Genomic DNA, 8,166 nt, shown 5'->3' with positions numbered 1-8,166 from the left:
ACACACACACACACACACACACGCGGAGAGAATGAGATATACTGCTCGTCTCTCTGAGTGAAAAACCAGCGCCGAGTGTAGAAAAGAACACACATCCTGACCACATGGAAGAGTAACCGTGGCTATCACTGTCTGCAGAGCATCTCCATTTAACCTAATTCCAAGCATGCACATGCACACACACACACACACACACACACACACACACACACACACACACATACAAAGCACAATCTAATTGTGACTGCCCAAACACCACACCCCTTTGTTTTTTAACCAGACCAGAACAAAGGACAGTGGACAGCAGGAGACGCCACGAGACTAGTGAGAAACGCCCGGTGTGATAACGTTACAGGAAACGCCATGAGACTAGTGAGAAACACCCAGTGTGTTAACGTTACAGGAAACGCCATGAGACTAGTGAGAAACACCAGGTGAATTCTCGTTACAGAACTCTCCTCTATCAGCAGGAGAAGCCATTAGACTAATGAGATATTCCCGGTGAGTTCTCGTTGAAGAACTTTGGGCTTTTCCGAATCAGAGATGTACTGATGGGGAGAGCGTTGGGAACCATTTCTTTGACAGAACGTCCGAATCAGAGATGTACTGATGGGGAGAGGTTGGGGGCTGGAGGGCCATGGAGTGAGTGTCCAGGGCCGAGAGCCGAAGGGGGGTGGGGGTGTAACATGAGCCGTGACTCTGAATGCAGATCAACAAGACAGAGAGTAACACGTTTACAGTGTAGACTTAAACCTATGTGCCACACACACACACACACACACACACACACACAGTCAGGCCAGGTGATTGATGAGCCAACAAGTCACCTCCCTCTCTCCCACACACTCCTGAACACACGAGTCAGCAACAGGCCCATTGCCCTTAGCCACCCAAACATGTATCATGATCAACCATGCAAATATTACAGGAAGCAATCACACACACACACACACACTCACAGAGAGTGAGGGAGAGAGAGAGTCATAAAGAAAGAGAGAAAAAAAGGTAATTCTTTCTCTTCCTGACTAGAGACAGCTTCAATAAAACATTGCAGTGCCTCTAAGCATTACATCATCACTAAGCAGACATGAATAAAGCATTTGCACTGCTCTCCACTCTCTCTGTCCACACACACACACACACCACATACTCTCAGTTACCAAGCCACCACATGTTACAAACTACTCAGACACATGGTGGTAACACACGTTACACACACACACCACACACACACACACACACACACACACACACACACACACCACTTTATTTGCAAGGCACTATGGTTATACACTGATACAATACCATTTCAGAAATACACACACACTCTCTCCCTCTCTTTCTAACACTCACAGATAAAGAAGATGAATTGTTGTTTAGTGCATTGCTGCGGACAGCTATAGCCTGCTGATGTCATGGTGCCATTTCTTTACATGCACTGGTCATACAAAGAATTGAAATTTTGTTTCTTACTTTCCCATGCAGACATAGACATACTTTAAATACAGACATAGACATACTTTAGACATAGACATAGCCATAGACAATAAAAAAAAAATATATATACAGACATTAAAGTGCGAGACTGAAATATAGAACATATATCAAAATATAGAAATATAGAACATATATCAAAAAAATAGAGGTAGTTGTGTTGTATATTTACATAGTCCTAGCGTAACCTTCTGACAGAGTAGTAGTAGCAGCAGCATTGTGGCAGAGTGATAAATAACATTGATAACATTTACATGAAGTTTAAACTTGTGCTTGTGTGTACTGTATATTTACATTGATATGCAGTCATTTCAAGTATATCAGGCTTGATATGAAGCAGCAACACGTTAGGCTGCGCAGTCACAGTGCAGTTCCACAGGGCGGTCCTGGGGGGGCTGTCAGTGATGGGAGAGTGGGTAGAGTGTTCAGCATCCTGATTGCTTGGTGGATGAAGCTACTTGCAAGTCTGGTGGTGTGGGAGCGGAGGCTCCTGTACCTCTTTCCAGAGGGCAGGAGGCTGAACAGTTCGTGTGCAGGGTGGGTTGTGTCCTTGACAATCATTAGTGCTTTGCGGGTGAGGCGGGTGGTGTAAATGTCCTGCAGGGAGGGGAGTGGTGCTCCAATGATCCTCTTAGCTGTGTTAACAATGCGCTGGAGGGTCTTCCTGTTCTGATCTGTGCAGCTTCCGCCCCACACTGTGATGCAGCTGGACACGATGCTCTCGATGGTCCCTCTGTAGAATGTGGTCATGACGGGAGGCGTGGCACTTGCCTTCAATTTGCGCAAGAAGTAGAGGCGCTGCTGGGCTTTCTTCGCCAGTGATGCTGTGTTGGTGGTCCAGGAGAGGTCGTCGCTGATGTGCACCCCCAGGAATTTTGTGCTACTCACTCTCTCCACAGCATCTCCGTCGATGGACAGTGGTGGCAGTTGTTTGTGGTCTCTCTGAAAGTTGACAACAATCTCCTTGGTCTTGCTGACATTCAGCAGGAGGTTGTTGTCTTTGCACCATTTAGCCAGCAGGTCTACTTCTTCTCTGTAGTGAGCCTCATCGCCCTTAGTGATGAGGCCCACCAGTGTTGTGTCGTCCGCAAACTTCACCAGGTTGGAGCTGTGAGTGGTTGTACAGTCATGTGTTAGCAGTGTGAAGAGCAGGGGGCTGAGCACACACCCTTGTGGGGCCCCCGTGCTCAGGGTCAGAGTGCTTGAGGTGTTGTTCCCGACACGTACTGCTTGTGGTCTCTGCAACAGGAAGTCCAGCAGCCAGTTGCAGAGGGAGGTGCTGAATCCTAGCTTGTCCAGTTTGCTGATGAGTTGTGGTATTATGGTATTGAATGCTGAACTGAAGTCTATGAACAGCATTCTCACATATGAGTCTTTATTGTCCAAGTGGGTGAGGGCTGGATGGAGGGCAGAGCAGATTGCATCCTCCGTGGATCATTTGGCTCGGTATGCAAACTGGAAGGGGTCCAGGGTGGGGGGTAGGGTGGCTTTGATGTGTGACATGACTAGCCGTTCGAAGCACTTCATGATTATGGGCGTGAGTGCTACAGGACGGTAGTCATTGAAGCATGATGGTGATGATTTATTTGGCACAGGTATAGGCTTCTACATACCTGACGCACCCGACCGGTAGCGCGACAATGTGACGTCAAAATGACGTAGATCTCTCTGGCGCGCCAGGGTTTTGGCCGTGTAGCGCGAGGTAGCGCATCACTCATTTTTTTTCAGACGAGCGCGACAAGGCGGAAACAGGAAGATGGACTAGTTCGAGGGCAAGCGAGTTGCAGTGTTTTGTTACAGTCGTGAATTTTTAATAGTTTGCTGGATAAGTTAACAAAGTTACCAGTGAGAGTTGCAACACATGGAATTAAGAGGAAAGAATAGAAACGATTTATTTTCAAACAAAGGCCTGAACAAAATCTCTTTCCACTTCAGGAAATTACACAAACTCATCCAGCTGCTAGCTAGCTAGCTAGCTAACTAAACTGTTTAAATTATTAAAATTTCCCTCGGGATGACTAAAGTACCTATCTATATATCCATCCATCCATCTATCCATCTATCCATCTATCTATCTATCTATCTATCTATCTATCTATCTATCTACCTGTGCACACACCTTGGAAACTACATGATAATGATGATGGTAGTTGTGAATAGTAGCAACCAAAGTCTGAAGTACCATCACAGAGGCTAGCTACTGGTGTTTCTTACTGCAGCTTCTTCTGCTGTGTAAGTAGTTAATGTTAGTCTTTTCACAACAGCGACACCTCTGTTCAGGAGAATATTGCAACTAGTGTTGCGACCACCACGCGCGAGTATAAATGGTTACGGCGCTTCTGTGACGTCACATTGTCGCGCTACTGGTCGGGTGCGTCGAGTATGTGGGACGTTTATGATGGTGGCAGCTTTGAAAAGTGATGGGATGACTGCTTGCTCCAGAGAGGTGTTGAAAATGTCAACCAATGAGCTTACCAATGAGCTGACACAAGCCAGTCACCACTTACATGATCCATAACAAATGAATAATGAATGAAGTCATTCTCCTGTGTGGTGCGTGTGTGTGTGTAATATGTGTGTTACAAGTCTGTTATTTGTGTGTGTGTGTTATCAGACATAGCATCATCGTGTGTGTGTGTGTGTAATATGTGTGTTACAAGTCTGTTATTTGTGTGTGTGTTATAAGACATAGCATCATCATTGTGTGTGTGTGTGTGTGTGTGTGTGCGTGCGTGCATGCATGCGTGCGTGTGTGTGTAATATGTGTGTTACAAGTCTGTATGTGCTTGTGTGTTATCAGACATAGCATCATCGTGTGTGTGTGTGTGTGTGTGTGTGTGTGTGTATGCGTGCGTGTAATATGTGTGTTACAAGTCTGTTATGTGCTTGTGTGTTATCAAACATAGCATCATCATGTGTGTGTGTGTGTGTGTGTGTGTGTGAGTGTGTGTGTGTGTGTGAGCGTGTGTGTGTGAGTGTGAGTGTGTGTGTGTGTGTGTGTGTGAGTGTGAGTGTAAGTGTGTGTGTGTGTGAGTGTGTGTGTGTGTGTGTGCCCTAGCCTGCTGACTGGTCTCCCCCCCTCAGCTCTAAGTGAGCAGAGTACTTCCTGTAATGGCATGGCAATGCTTCCCAACACCAGCGCTGACATCAGCCTCGAGTGACCTCATGTATAATTAATGCTCTTTCTCTGCCCTCTTCTCTCTCTCTCTCTCCCTCTCTCACACACACACACACGCTGAACAGGTCTGGTCTAGCACTAGCACGGTTATGTATTAAGTCTGATATATGTCTGCCATGGATCTCACACCTCTCTCCGGTTCTGATATAGATCCAACATGAATCTGATCTGGCATTCCTATGCACGGTGCTGCCAAAGTTCTTGAATAGGTCCAGGAACCACCCCCCCCCCCCCCCCCCCCCCCCCACACACACACACACACACATTCTCTTTCTCATTTTTTGCTCCACTCTGAACAGGCTAAAACATAAATAATCAACGAGCTGCAGCAGAGGAAAGCAGACACACAACCAAACGTATGTCCAAAAGACCATAATTTGATAAGAATTCGTGGGAAGCCTCTTTCTCCTGCTCTGGGGGTACGCACATAGGTGTTGCGCAAGAAATGTCTCGCGGGAAATGCAGGCACAGCAGTCTAATGTGAACCTTGATGTAAACCATAAACCTTGATGTGATGAACTCGTCAATGTGAGCTATAGCTTTTAATAGCTTTACGCATGACAGACGATTAAGTTAATACACACTATCCTAATTGCAGTTAATACCCGGCCTATGCACGTTGGTCAACAGAGCATCCACATTACTCTTAAGTCATAGCAAAGTGGACTGTATTTTCGTAGCTGAGAATTCGATCTGGAGCCGCGCTTGTTTTTCAGTAGGCTACGTTGCCAACAGACGAGCATCACACTGAACAAGCATGCTGCGCCGACCCTGGAAACAGGAAGACTGTAAACAGCACCTGCATTGCGGACAGCGTCGGCTGCCCCGGCCTACACCAATCCTCGAGGAATCAACTAGATTCAGAAGAGCTAGCCGACAATAACGCTCCAAAAAAGACCTACGCGGACGACAGACAGAGCGCTAGATGTCAACAAACTTATCACAGGGAATCAAAACATAACCCTGGAAACAATTTCGTTAACGGGACTAAGCTAACGTTACCTGCGTTAATAGAGGACGCGCAGGGTGAACATTAGATAGACCATCTGAAAACGACAAATGGTGTCAACATTCACAATTGTATGACTGACATGCATCAGAAATCTACGCGGTGGCCTTTACAGAATATCGCCATGGGATGCTCACATTAATTTTAGGGCGTTAGGCCTAGGCTACTTCTAAACAGGAGAACGGAGCTGACTTAGCCAACATTAGATGCTAACTTAACAACCTAACGCCATGAAGATGTCCAATAACGTTAACAAGCTAGTGTAAACAATCAAGACAATGCATCGCATGCTTGCAAATAACTGTCAGACACAAATCAGGTATTTCAAAGTGCACTGTTTTCAGGAGATAAACGTATAGACACCAGATATACACCATATTTTGCTAGAAGACAACAGCACATTGCGGCTCTCATCAATATAACGTTATTTTGAGGAGCAGGTGCATTGGACAGGATTATTCAATTGCCAACCGTATAGATACTGTAGGTAACGTTAGAGAGTGAATGTTTTGCATGGTTTGCTCACTTACCTTACAATGTCACAGAGTGGACAAATTTGAGATCAGAGATTTTTATATTTTGTAGTGTGTCCGTTCTAGCACATTATTTCATGTATTCAAATGTGCAGCGCAGGCTGCTTGGTGCCTCTTGGTCGGTAGGGAAGACCGTCGGTTCTGTCATCTCCCGGAGCTACGGGACAAAATAAAGCGATGCATCATGGGAAATCTAAGCCAATCATTAGAAGCAAATGGGCACTGAATGGCCATTTTGTGTGCCTATAACATGGTTCATACAGTATTTGGAGATTTAAAAACTATAACAGAACTGTAATGTGAACGTTTAATTAACCAGGATTTACTTTAAATTGAAAATACACAATCAACACAAAACCGACAGACTACCTGCAGCTAAGCAGCAGCATCTAGGCTACTCTACAACAAAGTGTCACCATAGAAACCATTCCACAGTTTTTTCACGAGCTTTCGCACTACAACGCTCGTATTCCGCCCTCTAGTGACAAGATATGAAACGAAAAAGAAAATGATAGGCCCTAAATGCTTAAAAATAACAAATGTATGCAATGTGGCCCATTATTTCAGTTTGGGAACGTGCGCACATCCAAATTAAGGTGCAGGAGCCAAAAGTCCAAGATCCAGTAACAGAGAAGGTCAGCACCAGAGCCATATAAAGGTAGAGTTGCGACAACTCCATTGACGCCAATGTTCCATTTTTTTCCAACAATGGCAGTTAATGGAAGCCTCAAATAGTTCCCGGAAGTTAACAATTAATAATAGCAACAGTGCAGTTACAGCAGTACAGACTGTTTGTAGCCAACATTTCAGACTCAGATTTACATTCCTTTGCCTCATCCGAATAATAATAATAATAACAGTAATAGTAGTAAAGTAATAGTAGGCTATCACAAGAGCCTAATTATAATAATAAACGATGTATCGACTATGACTTTTCTGCTGCTCAGTCATATCAGTTCAACATCAAATAGGCCTAAATTAAAAGAGGCTAAAAGCCCAATAAATGTGCCACACGTAATAGCCGAATATAAGATACTTGCCTATCCCATTTCAATTAGGCAGCACACCACCACGAACAAGCTGTCATTAAGTTTTTGCGTTTAGTAGGCAACTTGACGTGACGTTTCTTGGGCATTTAGCTTCACCATCACGTCAAGTTGTAACGCTCATCTAGGCTATGGATTTAAGTGGCTTAAAGGCAGCAAAAGTGGGATATAGTGCAACTGCTTCCCCAAAACAATTCCTCCATAACTGTGTATTTAATCGTTTGATATGTGGATAACTTTCAGTGGACTAAACAAAAGGTAAAGATTTTGTTATCACAAGGCTAGCTGGTTCGTTATATGGCGAAGCATAGCGAACTTTGTTTGCAGCAGTGAAGCTGAGTTTGTTGTTAACATTGTTGGTAACTGTCAGGGAATTTAACCCCAACATACAAGAACCACAACACGTAGTATGGCTTTGCCCACAAACTCTGGTACCAAGAGCCTGCTAATGTAAGGAAGAATTCCTCACACCATCAGTCTCTGACTCTGCAGCCCAAAAGCTGTGTCTTTTATTGTACAGATGCACACAGAAAATAGAAAGCAAGGCATAGCGACTTCATTGTGACATACTCTTACCTCACCCACCCACCCACACAGACAGGGCATACCTGTCAACACTCCCGTTTTTCCCGTGTTTCTCCCGTATTTCAAGGTCATCTCCCAGCACCCTCCCGTTTTGTTATTTCTCCCGGAAAACTCCAGTAATTTGCATGGCCATCAAACTTCATTTTAAAATCATTGATGCATTCAGGTTGCCAGATTGTGTATGAAATACACCCTACACATACACGATCACTTAGTTTCAATTTCAACCGTTTTGTCATAGGCTAAAACCTGGCAACCCAAATAAGGAAGTGGGTGCAGCCTGAGTCTCGTCGTAAGGAAGCGGGCTAGATGAATGGCCTC

At 44.8% G+C, this 8,166-nt stretch overlaps 1 protein-coding gene across 3 annotated transcripts in view; it reads right to left on the bottom strand.

The window, feature by feature from the left end:
- Positions 1-6,702, bottom strand: part of ccdc92 (coiled-coil domain containing 92) — an 18,690-nt gene extending 11,988 nt beyond the window's left edge. For 2 of the 3 annotated variants that reach the window (XM_042101604.1, XM_042101607.1), the window contains exons 1-2: positions 6,584-6,702; positions 6,212-6,371 (exon numbers count right to left, since the gene is read on the bottom strand). The gene's annotated coding sequence lies outside the window, so the exon portion shown is untranslated. The other variant, XM_042101605.1, reaches the window with a different exon arrangement.
- Positions 6,703-8,166: the final 1,464 nt, after the last annotated feature.

Source organism: Alosa sapidissima, chromosome 8, assembly GCF_018492685.1.
Source record: "Alosa sapidissima isolate fAloSap1 chromosome 8, fAloSap1.pri, whole genome shotgun sequence".
Taxonomy (NCBI): domain Eukaryota; kingdom Metazoa; phylum Chordata; class Actinopteri; order Clupeiformes; family Clupeidae; genus Alosa; species Alosa sapidissima.
Note: the sequence above shows the minus strand (reverse complement) of the source record. Positions and strands in the feature narration are given on the sequence as shown.